At 39.8% G+C, this 23,806-nt stretch overlaps 1 protein-coding gene across 5 annotated transcripts in view; it reads right to left on the minus strand.

Annotated features, from left to right (window-relative positions):
- Positions 1-23,806, minus strand: part of LOC114565915 (receptor-type tyrosine-protein phosphatase F) — a 183,187-nt gene that overhangs the window by 134,403 nt on the left and 24,978 nt on the right. Inside the window, exon 1 of one of the 5 annotated variants that reach the window (XM_028594251.1) lies at positions 6,805-7,116. The exons of the other annotated variants lie outside the window; for them this stretch is intronic. The gene's annotated coding sequence lies outside the window, so the exon portion shown is untranslated. Of the gene's footprint in view, positions 1-6,804; positions 7,117-23,806 lie in introns of those variants that run through there. 5 annotated transcript variants of the gene reach the window in all.

Raw genomic sequence — 23,806 nt, forward strand, 5'->3', positions numbered from 1 at the left:
TACTGACCAAAGGGGGTTTATTGCCTTGACTAACATGTGCAGAAATGTACTATGCATTATTTACCTCAAACATAAAATTAGATCACCTTACCAGCAAGCTTAAAGACATGTACATGGTTAAAATGGTCATCTAAAATTTCCAAAAATGGTGATACGCAAAGGGGCTTTCCTGTTAACTATACAGAGGGAACTGGTTATCCCTGTAGTTCCCCTTTCATCAACAAGTCCTCTTGTCTGACTGTCAGCCTAGGCAGCCAAGTCTCCCATGTTTACTAATGTAGAAGCAACCCCTTTATCAGGGAAGAGATTTGTAGGGAAGAGGCAGGGGATTAGCCATCAAATTACCAGGCAGACAGCATCCCGGCTCCAGGGTTTGTGAAGCGGTAATCTCTGAGGCTGAAGGGGGAGATCCAGATAAAGGTTTGGGACTGGTGCTGTGAAACTACAAACTGTGCATAAATAAAATATAAAATGGTGTTTTATGGGACTTGTCTAAGCAAGTTCCTTCTTCCCTTCCTTTGTGGTAAGTACTTTTATAGGACCAGATCACATTACATAGTTTCCCCCATGTTGTTAGGCTATGTGGTGTCATTACGTAGCCCAACACCCCCACAGTGCAGGACTTTTGATAGGTAAAAGCTCTCAAGCAGGAATGCTGTAGCTAGGCAGAGCTTGTGGAATTAGATTTCAGTGGCCTTGCCCATGGTTCTTGCATTGTCACCCCGCTGCCCTCCCTTAAACAAGCAGTGCTCTCCTCAGAGAATACCCCCTGGACACAGGAATGTTTCATCAACGCCTCAGCCCCCAGCATCCTTACAGAGCCACAGAGGGCCAAGAGGCGCTGCACAGGCAGGCTATAAATAAGTCAGGCATTATAATGAAACCAAATGAATCCCCATCCATCTTCCCAAAACAAGCCAGGGACCTCAGAGTTCTGCAGGAAGAAAAGTAATTACCTGCGTTTGAGGATGAACCACAAGATGAACAAAAGCCAAACGCTATACTGATGCTGAATACAACCTGCTCTAAAACATGTAATACACGGGCCATACTGTCAGATGCTAGAAGAATGGCTATGTCCAAGTCTGTGTATGGGTATCCAAGACTGCAAAGACTTATTATTCCATTATAAGGCATCTTATTGATAGAGAGAGGCCAGTCCATATTGCGCCTATTTGAGAACAGCAGCAGTGGACTGTTAAAAAAAGAGGTGATAACTTTGGAGGAAGTGACAGGAGGGCTGATAAAGTAATCAAGTAGAATGTCGAGTCTAAGCCAGGCATTTGTAGAAATTGGGAAGCTAAGCAAACAAGGGCGGTGGTAGAGGTAGAGAGATAAATCAGCCACATGACTATACTTTCAGAACCAAGCACCAAATAAATCAAACACACATTCAATTTTATTTGCTTTACTGCAGTTTAGCATCAGTTATCCCCTCACACTCAAGAGCAAGGTAAAGCTGCGAGCCTGGGACCTTTAATTCCCTTTAATGGCAGCCCACAAGCAACCAATTTGACATTGTCTCTCTGCAGAAAAAAAGAACTATATAAGTTATTAAGCAGCATATCATACAGCAATTCCATGATATAACATCAATGTATCATGCAACAGAGCAACAGTGATCCCTAGTATTATCCTTTTTAAATAGTTTAATGCATGTTAGAATTCATCCATTGCCACTGTATGTCTCCAACTTGCATTGCTGCACATTTTACATACTGTACAAAAGCATAAACTTTGGCCTTGTCATTCATAAGAGTACAAAAACTGCAGCTGCCCCAGAAAATGGAGACTGAAAATGGAGGCTGTTTCAATCAATGTGGAGGCGTAAAGGGATGATGTGGAATTGAAATTAGTTTTTCGCAAGGAGGGAAATGTCCTCTCTGACAAAGTGGATTTGTGTTCCCATTGAGAAACCCATGGCTGTAATGCATAGAGCTATGGTTTAAATGAAAGGTGCAAGGCTATGAGCACAAAACAGACCTCTGTTGGCTAGCTATAACTAGGCATTAAATGTAGATAATATAGAGATACACTTAAAATGTAGAATAGAATATAGAATGTAAAAAGAGCACATAAAAGGACAGAAGGTAAGAAAAGAGCTGAATATCATCTAAGTCTGTGCATTATGGTCCACTTGAATTCATTTTAAAAGAGACAATGGCCCTTTTCAGACCTGGCATTAACGTGCATCTTGGGTGATAGGGGTGTGACGAATCGGGGAAGGACACATCATGACTGATAAGACCCAACAAGGAAATGAACGTGGGTGTCTATGTCATTGTTTCCAAAGGTCTCTGTTTCTGCCCGTCCAGGCTAAAACACAACCCTGGAGTTTTCAAACTAAAACGGGGTCAGCAGTGTTTTAAATGTCTCAGTTTTAGGGGTTCTTAAACACCAGAGTAGTGTAGATGCAAAGATTAAACATGGCAAAAGTTATCAGTTTAAAAAAATCTTATTGGTGTGGATGTATCCTAAGTAGGTCAGTTCACACCTGGCATTAGATCGCGTCTCCACATGCGTTTTAAGTGGCCACTTAAAAAAGATCACTTCCCCTTTATGCAATTAAACTTGCATCATTTCCATTTGCAAATAGACCAAGTGAGATGCAGCAGTAGTAATATCCTTCATTTTCGTGAACATTTCATGAACCAAAAATATAAAGTTATTGTCTACCGGCAGTAATCGGGGACCTCCATGCCACGGACACTTTGCCAGGCAACGGTGGAACACAGAGCTCCAGAGAGCCGGTGGGCAGGTGTCAGATCTGTGCAGAGCACCAGAACAAAAACACATACACATCTCCAACAGTATGATAATATCATCCCAAACATAAGATTCACTCTAAGCAGTTTCTGTGACATGATAAATACTTTCAAAATACTATGTTTTGCCACCTCATGGAAAAGTCACACCACCCTGGGGCTGCACAATATTAAGAAAATATCTAATGCGATTATTTTGACTGATATTGTGATTGCGATATGATTCACGATATTGGGGGGAATGATCGTTTTTGTATCATTCTCATTTTCATTTAAAAATATATAAAAATGTATAAAAAAAAAAATTCGTAAGTTTCTTGCGAGGCTCTGTACCAAACAAAGATTTTTTCTTTAGTCTGTAGGATACAATTTGTAGGCCGGGATGTCTCTGCAGCACCACAATATTTTACAGTATTTTAGAATGGTATGACACATATTTTGCCGTTAACAAATATTGCGCCCCCCTGCGATTTGGATATTGCACTAGTTCATATTGCGATTTTGATAAAATTGCGATTAATTGTGTAGCCCTACACCACCCCACTGAAGAAGTCAAAACAATACAAACTGGGTCTATTCCTGGAATGTTCCAGGCAAAATAAATCGCCAAAGATCTTACTCAATATATATTTCTATGCATTTTTCGAAATTTTCAGATGTCATGGACAAAGCCAGCAAATGAGTACGTACTTCCGCTTAATCAGAGGGTGTCAGTTGAGTAGGCGCTCCTTTAATTTGGCCCAGAAAACATTTGCGTATACACTGCTAAAAGCATGTGGTCATATGCAGCCAAGACCACCTCCGAATGTGGTCTGAGAGACCGGACCTCAATGCATCTTCAATGCTTCTTGGGTGCATTCACACCTGACTTAAGCCTGAGACACACCAAGCCGATAATCGGCCGTTGGACAATCTGGCGAGGTCGGTGACTCGAGTCTGTTCCGTGTGTTCTGTGCCGTCGTCCGTCTGAGGAGCTGTCGGCCTTCATTTTGACCGACCTGACATGTTCAGTCGGAGGAAGGGCAGTCGGGAATCACCCGGAAATGACGAGCGGAATGAGCGTGACTAGAGTCTCTCAAAATCTGACGGAAATCTTTTAAACTGACCTTTGTTGAGCTGAAATGAAGACAGATTCAGGAACTGCATGGCCTATTTCTCGCTTAAAATGTTTTCAGAAACACGTTTCCGTGAACTATTTTAGCACAATATGAGATTGTATTCTGAACGAGCCGCCATGACAGTCTAGCTTTGAATTTCCGGAGAAAACAAATCCACTTGACTCGTTCGTCCAATCAGCTGCCGGTTTTCATTTCTTGGGCAACAATACAGAGTAGCGCCACCTGCTGCTATGGAGACGTATTACGTTTCTCAAGCTGGTGTCGCCTCAGTGTGCTCCAAGGCAGTTTTTTGGACCCCGGGGACCTGACTGATCATTCCGACTGGCTTTTCTGTCGACGGTCAGCCGTCTGGTTGGTGATTAGAGCTGTCCACTTGTGATCGGATCACCCAAGACGCATGTTAATGCCAGGTTTGAACAGGGCCAATGAGCTAAAGCTACACTGCCACAGATGCAGTGGGTTTTTACAGTTACGAATAAACCTGTCTGCTAATTTGGATATGATCTCATGTCAAAACCCTAATGTGTTTAGGAGCGTTTGTGCCTGTGTAATGTCAAAGCATAGACAGAGCTAGTTCAATCAAATGAGGTATCTGCTTGGGGCATCTGAGGGAAAGCGTTTCTTGTCAAAACACTGCTGATTTTAGTTGTAAAGAAGCTATTTTTTCTAAACCTTCTCCCCAGTACCTGTCACAATGAATGAGCAACAGTCTGCAAAGAAGTGTCACAACTGGGACAAAAAAGTGACTATCAGCACAGCAAACACATCACACAGGCGGTAGCCTCTGATTGACATTGCACATTATGCAGGACATATCTGGCACACTCAACCCTATCTGCATAAACATGTTTTTAGTACAGAACAGAGGATTGACAATTAGGCCTTGTCATCATAAAACAACTACTCCCAACCTTGTCACCATCAGGCCAAAGTTCCTGACACAAAAACAAATGAGAAACTTTCCTCTGCAGGCATTTTAAAGTCAGAGACCTAATCATAATTATGTCTACACGTCAGGTACAGCATCACAGCTTTGAACTTTAATTACCCAACAAAAGCTAGTAGGTTTTCTGTCCACTTACAGTATGCGTCATAGACAAAATGTCTGGCTCAACTGACACAATTGCCTTCACAGACATTGATCTGTGATTGTAAGCAAGCTCTTTCATGTCCCAACTGGGACTAGAGTGATTAAGCAGATCCATCATGCGTTAACAGGCCATTACATATCACCCAATTCAACAATGATTAGAAATCAAGTTATATGGAAAAATCCATATGCTCAGCCCATAATTACTTTTGAGGAATCCGATGGGTAGAGAGATTGAATGATTGACTGTTCCACAGAGTAATTTATTTAAAAGGAAAGAATTCAGCTAAGGTAGTCATTTAAGTGAAGGATATTTTGTCTGTTAGTCAGGGAATCTAATAAGGAGCAGTAGTATACAAATGGCTGTAGTTATTATAAGGAGGACGACCTACAGGTCATCCAGTGTGGACAGGGATTGGCTTTATTTAAACAAATGAGCGTTGCTGACAGTTTTTTTTGTCTTTGTTTATGCTACTGAGCAGCTGAAAAGACATTTTAACAAAGTGTCTGTCTTGAGTTTTGCCTCAAGGTCATTTTTTTAATCAAGTCCGAGTTACCTCTCCCAAGACTAACAAGAGGGAGGTTGTAGAGTCTGAGTTGCAGTTCTGAATCATAAACTAAAAAAGGTAAAATATAAACAATAAATAAATAAATAGCAAGCTCAACTAAGAAAGAAAATAACCACAAGTTCCCATTGCAGTGAGACATACCTGAGGGGAAGTCTAGCCGTTTCAATGGCCAAACAAAACAAGACAGACATGTTTTACACTAGGGTCTTTAAAAGCTTAAAACAGCTTTGATGGAAAAAAAAAATGCATTTTGCAAAAGGGATATTTTTTTCATTGATACCAGGCTCCTTGTATTGAGCAACACATGTATTGTGCAAGAACTGCCACATTTATTGTTAACAAGGACAAGATGAACTCAGTTCAAAGGTTTCTCATACAAGCATATAAAATGATTAAAGACATAATTACAGCTGAGGGAAACATTTAAAGCTGGTTATCCTTTGTTGAAATGAAGGTACAAAAAGTCTGGGTGTCTTTCAACAAAGGTATAGCTCATAATCACGGTAAGAGAAACTACTTTTTAACTTTAAACTACACTTAAAGACATGTGTATTACAGGTTAAACTTTGTTGAAAGCAAGGCCAAAACATTTTCCAAAAATCATAATTTGTGACTGCCAAAAGTTCTTCTCTACAATTATCTTGAATTTCAAAGCGTTTCAGTGTCTCCTTCTAACTGGAATTCTTGTCGCTGAAACTTTACCCTCCAGATTGCCCAGGGAGATAAAGACAACTGGAAAAACAGGTTGTTTGGCCTGAGTGTGGGCCCTAATGCAGTAGAACGGCAGGGTGCCTCACCTTAGCAGCGGTAGCTAAGGGACATTCTATGGCCCTTCTATTCAAAGTCCTCTGAATACGTAGGGGAGGGCTCGCACCAGACAGGGCAATTTGCCAGAGAGCCAGCCAATAGAGCTAAGCCAAGACGAGGTTAAACTATTGTTTTGGCTTAACAAGCAAGAGTGAGCAAGGACAAAAGAAAAAGGACAAAAGAATAGTAAGAAAATACCTGACTATTTAAGTGTAACACATCATCTTATTTTGTTACTTTTATACTTTTAAGAGGCAACTTGTAAAACATGTATCCCAAGATGAAAAATAAATACATACTGGTTCAGGAAAAGATTTTCAGAGAGTTCAGAGTAGGACAGCCCTGCCAGTTTAAAAAAAATGCACCTGTGCCTCATCTCTTATTAAAAAAGTAATAACTTTAGTTTTCTTCACTGACAAGGTATAACAATTATGTGGTAGAAAACTCACACTTACCAATGCATCTCAAATGGGGGTCCACTTATAAATAAATTATTTTTATTCCTTATTCCAGAGAGAGAGAGAGAGAAAGAGAGAGAGAGTATCCAAATCCTACAAAAGAAAATCCAGCAGTATCCACTAAAGATTATCCCAGAACGATGTCTTATAAAAAAGTGTTTGAGCCAAAGTAGTCTCCAGTTCCTGCTCAGTTATTCCATTCACAGCATTTCATTAAACCAGAGGAACTGTCTTTTGGCTCTCCAGCAATACGTTTCCAGCTGTGGCGATAGAGAAATGTGGCTAGGGGGAGAGATCCTTCTGAGGCAGAGCTTGTTTCAGACACACACTGAGCGGGTGTTCAGGGACTGCCTGGGAGAAGCCAAGCCCACAATGTGATGTCACTGGTGTCAAATTTCAGTGTGAAGAGGGAGGAGGCTGCAGGGCCTTACCTTTTTGAACCTTGACCAATGAGAAACAATCTAGTGTGCAGTGCACCTGCACGTAGAAAAAAAGATTTGAGGTACAAGTACACGTGATGTTATGTATTTCTGCAGCGGAGAGACTCCATTTTGTCATCTATTAACCAGCTTCCAGGGAGAGAATGTGACCTAATGTGCAGGCTTATCCTAAACCTGATTAAAATAGGCAGGCTAACTAACCCAATTCTACTTTCAATGGAACTCCTGCATATATTTCCAGATCAATTTGCTTTGTCATTATCATTGAAACTATTGCGTTAACAAAGTGTGACCTTGAAGCCTACAAGAATTCCCACGGAACTGTGCAAATATAACATGTCCAGTAACGTGAATTGTGGACAATTAACCTGTTTAAAAAGAAATGTCTCCCTATCTCGCTCTCTTCAAAAAAAAAAAAAAAAAAAAAAAGGAACAAAATAAATATGTAAAATCCCCATTCTTAAATCAGCAAGGCATTGAGGATACACACACACACACACACACACACACACACACACACACACACACACACACACACACACACACACACACACACACACACACACATACACACACACACACACACACACAACAAAACACACTGGTTCTCACTCCCTCCGGTCAAACTCTGCTAGCCGTGGAGCTAATCATCCACAACAGATGTTCCGAAATGTTCAGTTGGATTTATGACAGAGCTCAGAGGAACAGCCAAGTCAGCCGCTGGTGCTGTTTTTCTCTTCTGTCCTACAAGGACAAGGGATTGCACTGAGAGAGGATGTCAGCACAACCATTCTCTTCCCCAAAAATTCCCTCGCTCGCTGAGATTCACCATCCGAGACGACAGCGCCTTAATAGATCACAGAGCCTTGGGACCTTGGGGAGAGGTTTGCTCATTTATCCCAATAATACTGTGTGGACTGTAACTTGACTCATCCAGCAATGCTTCAACAATGTTTCGCCCTCGACGTAATGATGGGTTTTTATATCAGTGGCATTGCTGACGCTGCAAGCTGTGACCTAGTCGAGACAATTGTTTTCAGATGAAGCCATATATAATATCATGGTGCATTAAAAATTAAATTATACATTACAACTATATCATAATATGTTAATACTTTCTGAAAGGGAAAATAAACTTGAAGAATTGCCATACTGTTGGCTAGTGTAATTCTTAATAATATAAGCAGGGCAGTACTGCTGATACAGTACATAACAAAAGATATTCAGAGTGAGATTCTAAAAAGCACTTATGAGGGTTTCCACAAAGAGCAACAATGTTGAATGTCTTCTAGGCTTAAACTCTGCTGAAGGGAATGGCAAACTGCAATGTGTTCTACATTTCTCTTTGTTGTTAACAATGGGAGACAGTCTTATTTTACTGGAGGCTGCAGATTTGTGCATACAACTGACTTTTTAGTGAGAGAAAGAATTGTTTTATCTTTAACTTTCCTTCTAGTTGAGAACAAATGGGATGTGGGTCATCTGATTCAAAAGTAATTCAATTTGTACGGCCTAACATACAGAACAGTATATTCTAGCTGTATGTGTTAATCTTACTAATGAAAAAATGGGATCTCACACATGCACCATTTACAAAAGCTTCCTTACATTTAAATCACAATTCTCTGCAAAAAAGGAGAGCAACCAATCTGGATATCTTGGAAACCTCTCATTCCTTGCAAACTCATGAGAGTTTGAGAGAACCTTCTGGGTAATAATAATTACACCCACACATCCCTGAGAGGAGAAAAAGTATTTTTTGTGGGTGTAAAGAGTCTGTGCCAACTTAAATGTCACATTCACCTGAGATCAAATCGCTGAACAAATCACACAGTGGTAAAAGTAGCTATAAAGATTATTGGCTGGTAGTCTTAACAGCAGAGTGGGAGAGAAAATTAATTGTGAGCTACAGTAATGTAGTGTACTGTAGTGTAGTGTGTCAGCTGCGCAGCATAAGCCATTTCATCTGCAGTGTAATCTCATATTAGCGCAATGTAAAACTGACAACCCAGATAGACTCAAGCAGTAACCAACTATGCAAAATGAAACTGTTGTCTCCAGTGAGGTTTTGTAGCCCCCACCCCCCTCCCCTGCCCCAAGAGCTTGAAAAGAGTTGGAAACACCCCCTACCCCTAATTTATAACATTGTGACAACCACCCATCCCCCACTCATTTCATTAGACTGAAAGAAAAGGTTGACAACCTCTTCAATCTGAAGGAGCTGGCCTCTCCCTGACTTAAGCCAGTCTGCTAACAGTACCTACTTAATAGATTCTAGTGTCTTATGCTTTTATGAGGTCAATGATTTTTCTGGCTTTATTTTGTGAGTTATTGTATGAACAAAATCAGTTGTGCAGCTCAAGGGTTATCTGCAGGTGAAGAATACCTGGATCAAGCCAGACACCTTAGCTTCTCTGTGGTAGCTACAGTTATCATCTGATGGGAAACCATGCTGGCTGCTGTAGGATGGGAGGAATCCCATTGACCCTGGGCTTTATCAATATAACTGTCTGCACCATCTAACAAGTCTGCTTAAACATTTTAACCAGGTTCAGCTTCAAGGTAAGAGAATACGATTGTTGCTCTAGGGTCAGGAGATCACAGATGGACTGAATAAATCATTACAAGATTATACTGTATTTAGAAACACTGCAAAACCTACTTTTCAAAAAGCATCTTTTAAATGGCATCAAAAATAAATGTGCTTTATCTCCCCATTCAGCAGGGTCCCTGACGAACACAATTCTGGCTGCATGCAAGTGAAAAAATGCTGACCTGTGTCGTAAACACTGAGCTGTGAAAGTCAGTGTGCTGCTGCTGATGGGCTCTTTAAGACTAGCACTATGTCATCATGTCCAAAAGCACAGCTGGGCAACACCTGTTAGCTGAGAATTCCCAGCCCAATACACAATTTACTGAGGCTTGGTTACTGTTGTTGTCTGTCACGACGTCTTTGCTAGCTAATTTACGTCCAGACTGCAATCGGGTGGTATCTATATCACATACATGGATCATATTATAATTTCCAAAATGGGTTAAGGGGAGTTTCAAATGATCAATGTAACATTTTAACCTCAGCCTGTGATCTAGGACAAAATATACGTTATAGGGATGATAGCTTAAGCTACACAGGAAGCATGTGAAAGCTATATATCTAGCCTGATGAAACTATCTTTCATTTTGCCACCACATTATGTTTATGATCCATCAGTTAAGAGAATAAAGGAGCAGCATTTGTACAGAATACTGTAGATAGTTAAGCCACACAAAAACTAATCTTAAAAAGTCAAACATCATGTAAGCATCATCCTTCTGCTCAGTCCAAACACCAAGGGCACACTGAATGTTTCTCAGGACTGTCTGCAGATAACACTGGCTCCAGCGCTGAGAGGGACAGAAGGTGTGAAAAACACAAGGACAGTGGGAACCAGAGCACATAAAAACAAAGATAAGACTGTTGACCTTCAGTGAGCGCCTGTGTGTGTGTACGTGCCCGTTCAGATGTGTCTATGTGTGTAGAGCATGTGAATTTGTGCATGTGTCCCTATGCCTCTATGTCTGTATATGTATCCATCAAGGTAGGTGCATAACTATATTGACTTGTTAGTTACAGACAGAATGAGAGTACAGAAAAAATAAATAAAACTAAGACAAGAGGGGTAGAACTGACAAAGAAAGGCACACATTTTCCTGCTACACGTTGAAAAAAACAAAAAAAAACAAAGAGCGTTCTCCATTACACTCTGTTGCTGACAACTGGCGGGGCACGCTCTCTAAGGGGAACAGCAGAGCATAGCGCCGACTGCATGAGACAAATCATTTTTATCTGGGACCCTGGCGGGTATTGACAAACCGGGGGTGCATTTAGATAGCCCAATTAAAATGGGGAAATGAAGCGACATTGAGGCACTTTACAGCACTGTGCCCCCTCTCCACCCTCTGGCCCCCTGCGCTTCCTGAACCTCTCCAGAGACAGAGACTTCTTGCATACCGCACTCAGTGAGGGGTACGGGGGTGGCAATGACGGCTCAGAAAGTCGATTTGAGGTGAAATCTGCACTACGGGAGGTAATGTTTGTGAGACGTGGCATCGTTTTTATTGTTTCATCTTGCATTTCTAATTTTTGAACAGTCGCTGTTCTAGCACTAAAGAGTTCCCCAAAGGCATATAGCAAGGTCGAGAACAGCGTGCAAGACAAGGGACTCAATGCAAGTCTGTGCAACTTCAAAGGGTAAGTTGGCAATCAATGATATGGATGTTGGCTCCATTTGTCCAAACGTGTCTTAGCGGGTGACCTACAATGTCATCCACTCTAAAGCCTGCATGGTTCAATTCACTTCTATTCCCACCTAAATATGTCTCTTCCTGGTCTAATTTTCAGACCTCTATTTGTCTTTTTGATCAATGATCATTCCACTGAGATTACTGCCAGATGCATTTTTGGATAAGATAGCCACCTCAGCACTGCAGTTTCCTTCAAGTATATTATAAGGTCACGAATCCAGGTTATCGTAAGTTTTAATGTTTCACCTTTTGTGAAGGTGGAGAGAGGGATCGCAAAAGCATCCTAGTTAGTTCTCCAATCAAGGAAAAGTCAGCGTGGAGCATGAGCAATGCTGTGGTGTGCTGTGAGCAGCTGTTCAGCAGTGTTACATTTCACAGGCTACCGTCAACAGATCCGCAAAGATGCAAGCTGTTTCTACAATGCATCCTGTTTCGTGATGCTATTGTGGGAGGAGGAACTGATAGCTCTGATTCTTTTATGGTGTATTTCTCCCTGAAAGTTTTCAAAACTCATCTTTATCTCATGTTTGAAATTGTCTGCTACAAACAACATTTTCATTTCATTTTTTTCACGGCAGTTTGTAAAATGAAGTCTGTCATGCACATTTGGCCAGCCATCTTAAGAGAATGAGGAAAACCACTCCCAAACAGCAAAATGTGTAGGCGACACAAGCACAAAGCCAAATTATGTCTTTTATTTAAGTGTTTTAGCACACATCTTTTATTGTAAAACATATATTGCCTTTGAGAAAAACTGAGAGAGATGTGGCTTAGGAATCAACATCAAAACAAGCATGCAATGTACGAAAGAATAGGGCAAGGATATGATCCAAACAGGGGCCACTACTTTCTGCAGTACTTCGGATGGAGTAGGCATGCTGTGTACTAAGGAGACTTTGATATTGATTTTCAGCAAGAGGTTCCTCATAAAAGCCCCACAGAGCAGTCTCTCCCAACCTGAGGAGGCTACACTGGTCTTTGTCTATGCCAAGACATCTTTCTACATGCTTACCTACAATAAATGTATGCCTCACACAGAGGATAAGGTGCTAGCACTGAAGAAGATAAGTAGCCTGACTGGCTACAGTGAAAAGTGTCAACTGCTTTTCAAATGCACTCTATGCTTGGTGGATGTTCAATGTCGATATTTTCAACCACACAAAAACAACCATATGAGTGTAGTGCTTCTCATGTTTCTCTGAGATCACTTTCCAGAGAACAAACCGGTGGTGTTCTAATAAGCATTTTATTATTCTAATAATTTCCCATTGGCATGCAAGAAAAACAACTTGGACACAAAGGGCTGCATTCAAAAACACACATCAACTTCAGCATTGTTAATAGCTCTCATTAGGAAATCTCCCCAAGCTTGTACTAGAGTGCCTCACTTTGCTGGAATCAAAAGGAGGGGGGGTATCAAATTATTGCACAAGGCTGCTTCCACTGCTAACAGGAAATAAACTACAAATTACAAGTTAGCTTATTGCATGAGTAACCGATAAGGGTCTGAGTATGGCTTTGGCTATGCAAATAAATAGTTTAATATCTTGATAATATGTCTAAATAGTTACATGATTATACTAAAATTAAATGGAAATCTAATATATATATCTCCAATATAAAACTTATGATGTCGTGAGACATTTTAATAGGCCGTATCACATCTTTTGCTTCCCCTGTATACTGTGTTATACTAAGTAAATGTTTAAATGTTTAAATATAACCAATGGACACTGAGATTTTGGAATTCTGAGTTGAACTGCAGTCAAATAGTTTTTTAATGCTTCGCATTCGGAAATCATGGTCATTTTTGAATTGATCAGCTTCAGTTAATTTTCAGTGATTGCCCTAAATTAATTTTGGCTGCGGCTGAAACTGAACTTCACGTGATCATAAGATCCTTTGCTCTCGTGTTTCATCGAGTGTGGAAACAGACGAAATACATAGGCGCGGACACGGCGCAGATCACGTCCATAATAATCAACTAAAGCTCCTACACTGACCACGGAAGGCATCACACTGCACACACAGAGAGGACAGAGAGCAAAGGAGAGACAGTTGAAGTGAGACAGGTGAAGTGAAGATAGCGTTGTTGGTACCAGTTTGACAGGTTCAGTAGTAAACAACTAACGTGCTGACGGATTTGGTGTACTAAATATGTGCTGTGCGGTGGATCTAATTCATGCTGACATGAAGAGAGGTTCATGTGGATTTGGAAGTAACTGATAAATATTCTAAAGTTCGTCTAAATAGTTAAAGAAACTTTAAAGTCTTAAATTTGAGACTGGCATGTTGTTTGGTGGTAGAATGAGTTAGCCCACCCGCTGCCCCAAAGCAGTCAACCTCAGGGAAACACTGTGTTCTTCCAGATGTGCAGAACAAACCTAAAAATACGCTGCACATAAAAAAAAATCTCCCATTTGTCACACCCACACACCCACACACACACACACACACACACACACACACACACACACACACACACACACACACACACACAAGCACACCATTTCAACAGATGAAAAGCCTGCCAAATAAAAGAGTAATCCATCACTTTGCGCCATTTTGCATTTGCAGGGTCCCTCTCTTCAACAATGGCTTGACTGACAAGGAAAGATAAGGCCCCTCTGTTGACCAAAACTGTGAAAACATCAAAGCAAAAAGAAACAAAAATGGAATGACGTTTTGTGGAAATAAGTATTTAGTATCCAAGGTTATAAGAATTACAAAAGTGACTGATTAAAATAAAGATTTGTGATTTTCAAAGTGTTTTCGAATTGCTATCTTATTAGCCTAAATCCAATGTCCAAACTTAGATTTAGACTAGACCTAATGGTAAGACTGGATCCTCTATATTTAACAGCTATCAAATGATACGCTTTAGGAGATAATTGTACTGCAAATGGAATACATAGTGTTTTTGAATGCACTCAATAAACTAAATAACTGACAGCTAAACTGTAATCTGAGCCTACTACAGTCTTAGTGGAAATCTCAGTGCTTTTCTCTTCATTAACCATTCATAGTTAGGAGTAACAAATGGACTTCACGCAACTGACTAGAAAGCTCGCCCAAAATAATTAAGGAAATTAAATATTAAACATAAAACTTCTTATTATAGCATCAGTGCCTCATAAATTTATAGAGAACAAAATGACTGGATTAATCTGAGTGATAATGGGGAAGAAAGCCAGTTATTTCTCCTTTCTCCCATTCAACTTCATTTTGCCTTTAACAGTATCTCTGGGATTTCTGGCGCATAGCAGATCAGCCATACTGGGTCCACGGCATTGATCTCTGTCGTTATAAAAGAAGAATCTGAGGCTAAGGAAGCCAGCTAATAATGACAAAGATCTGAGTTTAAGTGCTCCAAGGGGAAAGTTAAATTTTTCAGTCTAGAGCTTTTTTTTTTACCTCTTGATGGGGAGGTTTTGCTAAATGTAGAAGTGCTAAAGTGCAGTGCTCTTTGGGGGGTTACCAAAAAAAACACACAAAAGACAACGGTACCTCAGGGACAGATATGTCTGGGGAAACCTAGGGGGAAAATACCCACACATCTCAACCTTACTTCAGACACCAATACAAATTCTAACCACCAATCTTAAGCATTTAAATGAACTAAGATTTCATAGGTTTTATTTAATTTTGTTTGGAAATTTGTAACTTTTCCTAAAGCACAATGTTTAAGCTTAAGACTTCTGAGACTTTGACAGTCAAGTTAGGCCAACTGTCAATGTTGCTCTCAGACACCAGTGGATTTTGTGAGGAAAAACCAAGTAGTGACTTCTTGCTTCCAAAGAGACAGTAGCCCAGCGATTGCACAGGCACCTTTTGACTCCGAGCGTAATATAAATTGTTAGTAATAGGAAAAAACAGTATCAGATGCAATATCCTTTGAATGAAGTGAATCCGCTAAGAATCAAGAGCTAATTTAATGCTAACTGCTGAGGACTTAAATGTCATTCAAGTGCACCACAAAATGCAACATGTCATGGGCTGTTTGATGATCTTTACCACACATTAAAATATCAAATATAAAATGAAATTAGATAGATTTGTTCTTGTCATGGGGTTTGTATCACCAAGTGTTTGCACTGGGTGTGGCAAAGGGATAAGCATTCCTAGAGTTACTAAATTCCATTGAGGCTCCCTACTGTCTGACCCACCAGCATGTCGTTAACAGGGCCACCAAGTGGGTAACACTGAAGCGCCCTGGAAACAGCCCCACTTCCTTTAGTGATCAAATATTTCAGACTAAGGTCAAAGCCATACTGAAGGTCACATTTTGGGTATTGCTACCCAGTAAACATTGCATGCCATCATGATCACAGATCAGACTTCATGAGGTGCCACGTGGTTTAAAGTTAGACTGTCAAAAAGGTAGGCCCCTACTCATTCCAAAAGTCGATCTCTCGCCTGAGAGCCGTGCAGCTGATCCCATCGGACAGCCCCAAACTGAAATGGTAGGTGAACCGTGATGTAGTTTCCTCTAGCATCTCCTAATGCGTTTCGCCTGGTGTTCGCATATGAAGAGGCTTCCCGCTAGGAAAATGTTCAGATCACTTCTGGTCCCTGTAATGAGTTTTGTCACTCTGGTTATATCTCTGACAATATTAAGAATAGCACTGCAGTGGACAAATGCCACCTCTCTGTCACTGTGTGTCCATTACACTTGTCTTTTCATGTGACCTTTGTGTTGGAATGTGGAAACTGTGAAAACATGTCTGACAACGCTGACGCTTCCAAATTTGACACTAAAATGTGAACTCTGGGTATTTGGATCAATGATCAGATCTGTCTTTTTACATTATATTATTATTATTACAAATTCTTGCAACATCTAGACTGTAATAGGGCTGGGTGATATGGACCAAGAACATCTCTGTATATTTAGACTGAATGGCGATAAATATATATCTCAGTATTGTCTACGAAGTGGGCTAAATGTTCAGTTCTCAGTCAAATCCACATGTGAGATATCACAAGCAATTCTATCAAAAACAGATTGTGATCAAATAAAATTAAAAGACAGGGTTTTCTTTCCTGTTTGAAAATAGACAGCTGCAAAACATATATTTATGCAAAATAAATAGCCTATATTAAACACGGGTCATTATTTTCAACCCAGTCGTGTTTTTCTCCAAGACTCAATGAATGTTATTTTGCGTTTCACCTGTATGTTGTTTTAGGATTCATTTAATTTATAAAGTAAACAAGCCTGTCAGTTTCATTCTTCGCAATACAGAGGGAAGTCTCGGGGAGTAGAGCAGACACACTCTGCTCGTGCACTTTTTCGAGCACTGACCCAATCGGACAACTGGCTGCGTGTATTAACTGACCCAATATAACTTTTTAATGGCTCCGGGGCATCTGGTAATCCTTATTGTTGGACCCTGTTGTGAGTAGGGTTGGGTATCGTTTGGGTTTTTGCCAATACCGGTGCTAAAACGAAATGGTTTAGGTGCCTAAATTGATACATAAAAAACAAAAGAAGAGCACAAAATGACAGTCGGTGACATTAAAGAACAGCTTGTTTATTGTTAAGGCCATATGGTCAAATTTAAATGATTTATTTAAAATGTAATAACAATAACTTATTTCACCTGTCAAATTGCTGTTAAATGACTAAGAGAAGAACCACTAGATGGCAGAAGGGTACTTTACGGCATCATTGAATGCACCATGAGCTCACGAGGCGCAACTGAACGCAGACTTTTGCACTTCCCGGTATTGGAATCCTTTCGAGTGAAATACAGCCACACTTAAGACTGTTTAGCTTTTAGCATTATAGCCAAAATTATGTCAAACAGGTCTCTCTTGAGAATGAGACCCTGGGTCTCAATGAGCTTACCTTTATAAATAAAGGTTAAATAAAAAAATAAATGTCCACCTGTTATTGGGATCTGATAGAAATGCAAGCCTGGCCACTGCATAATGTTGCTTTTTAGCATGGATCTAGTCTACATCAACGGCGTTTCATTTCCAGGATTGTTCAGATGCCGCCGGAAAGTCTTCCGGATGTTCCTAATTTTTGCCGGATGTCTGTAACCTCCGCTTTCTTTGTGTTGGCATTCTAAACTCTGGTCGATTTATGAGGACTATGGTTAACTGCTCCTCAGATCTCTGCAGGGTAAATCGAGCCAACTAGTTAGACTATCTGTCCAATCTGAGTTTTCTGTTGCACGACTAAAACATCTTTTGAACATACACTTGTTCCACCAAAACTAGTTCCTTCCAGAGGCTATTTTGCAGAGGCACCAATGCTCCGTAAACCAATCACAACCACAATTATCTTGGGCGGCGCTGACGATTGTGATTGGTTTAAATAAATGCCAATAAACCTGAGCACGTTTTTCTCCCATCCCTGAATGTTGTGTGGACTAGCCAGACCCTCCTCTGCAGCGCTGTGGAGTTAGGTCTGGCAATGCAAGACTAGCATGGATCGAACATTTCAGATGTATACAAATGACAGTTATGCAACCTTGTTTGATAGTTTGACTTGAAAATGCAGGTGTTACTGCAACAAAAGGGCCCTGTTTCTTATAACATAGCATCTTATAACAGCCATAGTGAAACATCCAAATCAAACCCAATTTTAAGATCCACTTTTGTAGATTTGAGAACAAAAGGGCAATTGGCTAACAAGGTTACAACTACAGGAAGACGATACAATAAATATTTTCACTTTGGTCTCGTATGTCAAACAGCATGATTTATACTATTAAATAATTAAATGATATGTACATCTAGGCTAGGTTTATGCTAGAGGGGTTGGACATTTCAAAAGTTTCTAAAGGTCCTTAAGTATATAGTATATATATAATGTAATCAACTCAAACACCCCCTGAAATAAATGCTACCATTGTGCTCTGCTTTGTCCTTCGCCCATACAGTAGGAAAAAATATCATAAATATAATGATTAAAAGTATAATGTAAAAAACACCAGGAATACAACCTTGAAAACCACAACCAAAATGGAACATTATAACCTTCACAAAGACAGTATTTATTGCACGGCTATTGTATCAGAATCCATTACACTGTACAGGTGTTTATGTTATCGTGTCCACCCCCGGTTCATTATTGTGGTGATAACAGTGTATTTCTGGGGAAAATAACTCTTCTGGAAACCAAATGCCTAATTTTCCTGGAGAGAAATTTAGAAATTGTGTCACCAGATGGCCAATACTTGTGGGCGGACAACGCACCATGGCAGCAAAATATGTTCACTGCTGAATTAAAGTAATCCCGTGTCCCTTAAGTGACTATGCAAATTAGTCTACATGTCAAATGCCCTAGACTAAATTGGCAATTTAAATCAAGTAGCTAAACAGTAACTAAATAATTCAAGTGAGGGAATGAGAATAGTCTCTGGGGCTAAATATGAGTAAAATGTTAAATAGCAAGTTGGTCAGCCACATCAAATCCTAACAATTTAAAGTGTCTGGGGTGTCACGTTAGCTTAATACACTTATTTAAAGAGTAAACTTATTTCATCCCCTTCAGTCTGGCATTTGATAAAATACAGTACAGTATTATCAATTGTTCAGTAGACTGAGTTGAGGGTGCTGAAAGCCAAGATTAATTATTCTTATATAGCCTCGTGACCTCGTAAAAACATCCACAGTCTCATTTCTTATTATGCTGACAGCACAAAATTCTGTAGCTTTTTCTGGATAAAATATCACACAGGCTGCCATTTGCAAGTGCAAACAGGCTAGTAAAATCCAATCAATACACATTATTGGCTCAGTCAGGGCCAGGATTTGTAAGAAAACAGAGATCCAGTCTAAGGGGAAATCCTTTGAACTCTTTAACTTGAAATCTGAATTCATGAACATTTCCTGTTAACTCGACTGAAAACCTTTTTCTTCATCATTTATGTCAGGAGAAAACCACACTAAAATTTGCGAATATAAAGCCTAAATGACCTCAGCTTTCCATAGGCACAGCACCGCAGTTAAGATGAAAATAATCAGAGCAGACAAGAAACTACAGAAACATGCCGTGACCTTTAAGTCTAAGGGGGAAAGGCTGTGTATACAATTACAAAATGTGAGGGGACAGTAAAATAAATTCCCATCACAGAAATTGGAGTGTGACTAATGTGTAGTGAAAGAGCTGGTCTGCAACATGAGCTCCAAAATAATCTTGCCGAAGTCTCCATGGCCACTTTGGGGGAGCAGTGGGGGGTTTGACAAGGGGAATGAGGGACCACCTGCACACCCAGCGGAGCCAGCTCTGTACTGGCACCACCATTTGTTACGCTCTCGATTCCCATTACTTCAGAGCTAGGTTGGCTGGGAAATCCATCTCCTGGTGTCAGGTTTATCAAACTTATATGCAAACTGCAAAGGTGGAAAGGGTGAGACTGATCACAGTCATGCAAGGAGACTACGGAGGATAGAGATGTCTAATATGCGGGAAATCCAGCGTATCAAAGTATGCAGGCTCACCTAGCTCTGATCTTGTTTCCTACTGTATGTAAACTTTAAATATTAAATATCTAACATCATTTTAGTACAGTGTGAAGCATTAGACAGAAGCCTCCACATTAAAATTATAAGTAGCAGCATTATATGCATGCAAACCAGCCTCAGCAAGCTTAGTGTCAGCCCCAAATTTAATGGGCACTTGATGTACAGAGAAAGCGCAGAACGGAGGTAATATATGCTGTATATTAAAGGGCAGCATCAGCCAAGCCTGGTTTGATTGCCAGCTGGGAAAGTCTGCGGCAAAGAGAAAAGCCTTTAACCTCCAATAGTTTCATTTGAAGTGATCACTGGTCAACAGTGAAAAACTACGATTCCAGATGCTACTGGATTGGCACCGACACAACCTAATTAAGGTGATCCGGTAGCAGTCATATGAGACCAATCCCGATTAAATAATGTTTCCTAGTCAGTGTGGTTATAACAGTGGAACATTATCAACTATTTTGATGAACAAATTGAACAAATAATCATTTAATTCATTTATTAAGAAAAAATATTGTACATTTGCTGGTTCAAGCTTCTCCAATGCAAACACTGTGACCCATCTCTCTTTTATATCATTGTAAATTGAATATCTTTGGGTATTGGACAAAACAAGAAACACAGATTAATCGATAGTGAAAATAATTGTTAGTTTCAGCCCTGAAATTAGCAAAAACCTAAACAGCATTTTGGTGTACGATCGTCTTTTATTATAATTAAGTAGCGAGTAGGTAGTTTAAGCCTCATGTTAAAAGAATGATCCCAACCATTCCAAACATATTGATACACTGAAAAATAAGGATCAGATTAGCACTTGGAACCTGATTTTAGGTGTCATAATAGGCATAAGAAACATTACTTGCACGGCACTTGATACATATGGGACTTTGCTAAAAAAAAAGAAAGAAAAAAGGTGCGTACATGCCAAGGGAATCTTTGATGGGTTCAGAAAGGTTAGAAAATAGGGCGTTACAGAGACAAACTTCCTTGAGGCATATCCTTTCTACATGGTTCTCTGCATCAATAATACAGACTGACATGCACAAGATACTCTCAAGGAGAGCCAGTCAGTTTATGTCACCAGAGTGCTTGCCCTGAAATAAACAAATGAGAACTGACAATCTTGTGATAGTCCATACATCCTCATGAAGAGGATATAGCCGGGTCTACTCTGTCCCCCCCCACCTTATGAATTTTACACAGAATCCTGGCGGCTTTGTTATCCGCTACAAAAGACATTACCGAGACGAAGAACACCACCCAAAGGATATAAAAATAGTTTGGAGTTAATTGAAGGTTTTTTGCTAAATAAAAAAAAAACAAGAACATCAAGTGACAGTGAGTGTGCAGGGTAAACGGCTATGAAACACAAATCAGATTCAGCACAAATCAGCACTGAGCATCTGGGAGCAGCAGCAGAGCTAAGAAAGTAAACTAGTAAAATGTCTATCAGGAGTTGAAACAGACCTGGAGCTGGGGGGCTAGCCAAGGTCAAATGTCTTAAAAACATACATTTGTTCAGTTAAAAGAGCCAATCATTTGAAGTATACAACATTAAATAATAGCAGAAATCTGGGCAAACACATGTGGGATATTGGTTCTCCTGAGTTCAAACATATTATTATTTGTCTTCCCCTGCTGATATTCCAACATTTTTCCTTGTAAAACCCAGCAGCTTTTCAGATGAAAGCCTTGTTTTAAATAGCTGCCAATCATTCAACATAGCGGCAAACAGCAACACTAATTTCAAATGATGGTTGATCCAAATACACGATGGATCGACATGGATCATTCAATTAAAGAGGTTTTCCACAAAATATATAACATATACAATATACAACATTATATATATAACATAACATTTCTTGCCAATGCAAAAATTGAAGTCTTAACTTAGATTAACTGTCTGTCAGTCAGACTGTTAATTGGCTTGGTTTTTATATGAAAAAGTCGCCAATGTAAGACCAATACAGTAGGTCTGGAAAAAAGGAAGGAACAGAAGAAAGAAGAAGTCAGTCATATGATGCATTTCTACAGCTTTGCTCTAAAGCTCCTAATTAGTTGAGACATTTTGCTTACTGGCTTGACATTTTAGCCACAGGGGGGCTGATACAGTAGATTGTATTGGACATGCTAGCAGAAGGACACAACCTAAAAGGCTGATTCAGGAATATAAATCCTGTGCTCTACTTAAATTTTGTAAAACGTTGCCAAACAACAGAGAGCAGAGAATACAGCATTAGAATGCCAAGCTAATTGTGATGGTTGGAATTTGCTACCCTTAATGCAAAGTCATTGTATTTCAGTGAAGGTGTGGAAAATAAGCATCAAACTTAACAATACAAGGACATAAGCAATTTGCAGAAACAAGTCTACCCTGCATAAACTTCATTCAACAGTGGCAAGGCCTAGATAGAGATGTTCATTAGCCTATTGCTGAGACAAACACATTTGATAGATTAAACAGTCAAATATAACAAGATGCTTGAACTGCTGTCCCGGTTGTTAAGGGAGATCAAAGTGGGGCCTGAGGGTCTGGTAAGTATGAGGAGCAGGATTGCTTCAGCATAGCTCCAAAAGAACAAGTGCTGGACCAAGGAGATACGACGACATCAGGCTCGTGCACTGCATTCCCTTAGGCCTGTTCTTTTAAAATTGTCCACCTGCCCTGCACCAAATGAGCTGCAAAGGAGGAGGGCACAAACATTATGTCAGAAAGCACTTCTAAGCTAACAATACGCGCATAAGCCTCGTTTGGTAATGTGCCATCGTAGTGAAGCTGGTTTAATATGGAAAGAATCAATTCAGTTTTTTGTTTTAGATGCCACCCCCTGTACATTCTCATCCTACTGTGAAAATGTGACACATTCCACGGAAAAATAAAATCCTAGAAGCAATTAGCAATTATGGTCTTATGTATCACAATAAGTATATGCTTATGTTTTATATTCATTAAACATTTAAAAAAATAAAAAAAATGCATGCAGGAACAGCAAAATGCTTTGTAGAGTAAAAAGCTTACACCTTAAAGACATGTTATGCTCGGGAGGAGACCCAGGGCTTTAAAATTTCAAGCCCGTCAAACCGGACCTCACATATCGACATCATAAAAATTTGGATGTGTGTGGCACTGACTCAGCTGGTCGAGTACTTTTCTCAGTGACACATACTATATTTGCTTGCTGATGGATTGCCTGTCTGCCTGTACTAGTGCACAAACAGTAAGGAGACAGAAGTGCTGATTAAATATTTTTTGCTTAGCTTTCAGGGACATCATAACAGACAGGCCTAGGTTGTCGGTTTCAATGACACATCAGCAACTCAACAATATCAATTTGGTACTTTTTTTTTTTGTACTGCAGATTTAAACTTTCTGAATGAATTAGGCCTGGCGGTGTATATTTCTTCTTGTCTGTTAAAGGCTGGTGTGACAGTCTGAAAGATGTGGAAAGCTCTTTTCTACTGTAGTGCTCTAAGAGTAAATACAATAATGGATTAGTGCTGAAACAACTGGCCAACAGAAAATCAACAAACAATGAATGATGATCAATGAGAAGTCATTTATCAAGGAAAACTGCCACACATTTGTTGGTTTCAGCTTAATAAATATGAATAATATTTGCTGCTTTTTAGCTGTTTCTATGCTGTAAATTGAATATATTAGGGTTTTGGACTATTGCTTGAACAAAAAAAAGCCATGTGAAAATGTTGCTTGGCATCCCAACATGGTGGATGATGCAACATACAGCTTGTTTTCTTTAAGTTGTTTCCCAGCCTAAGAATCATTCTCTCAGTTT

The sequence above is a fragment of the Perca flavescens genome, chromosome 12 (genome assembly GCF_004354835.1).
Source record: "Perca flavescens isolate YP-PL-M2 chromosome 12, PFLA_1.0, whole genome shotgun sequence".
In the NCBI taxonomy this organism is placed as follows: Eukaryota; Metazoa; Chordata; class Actinopteri; order Perciformes; family Percidae; genus Perca; species Perca flavescens.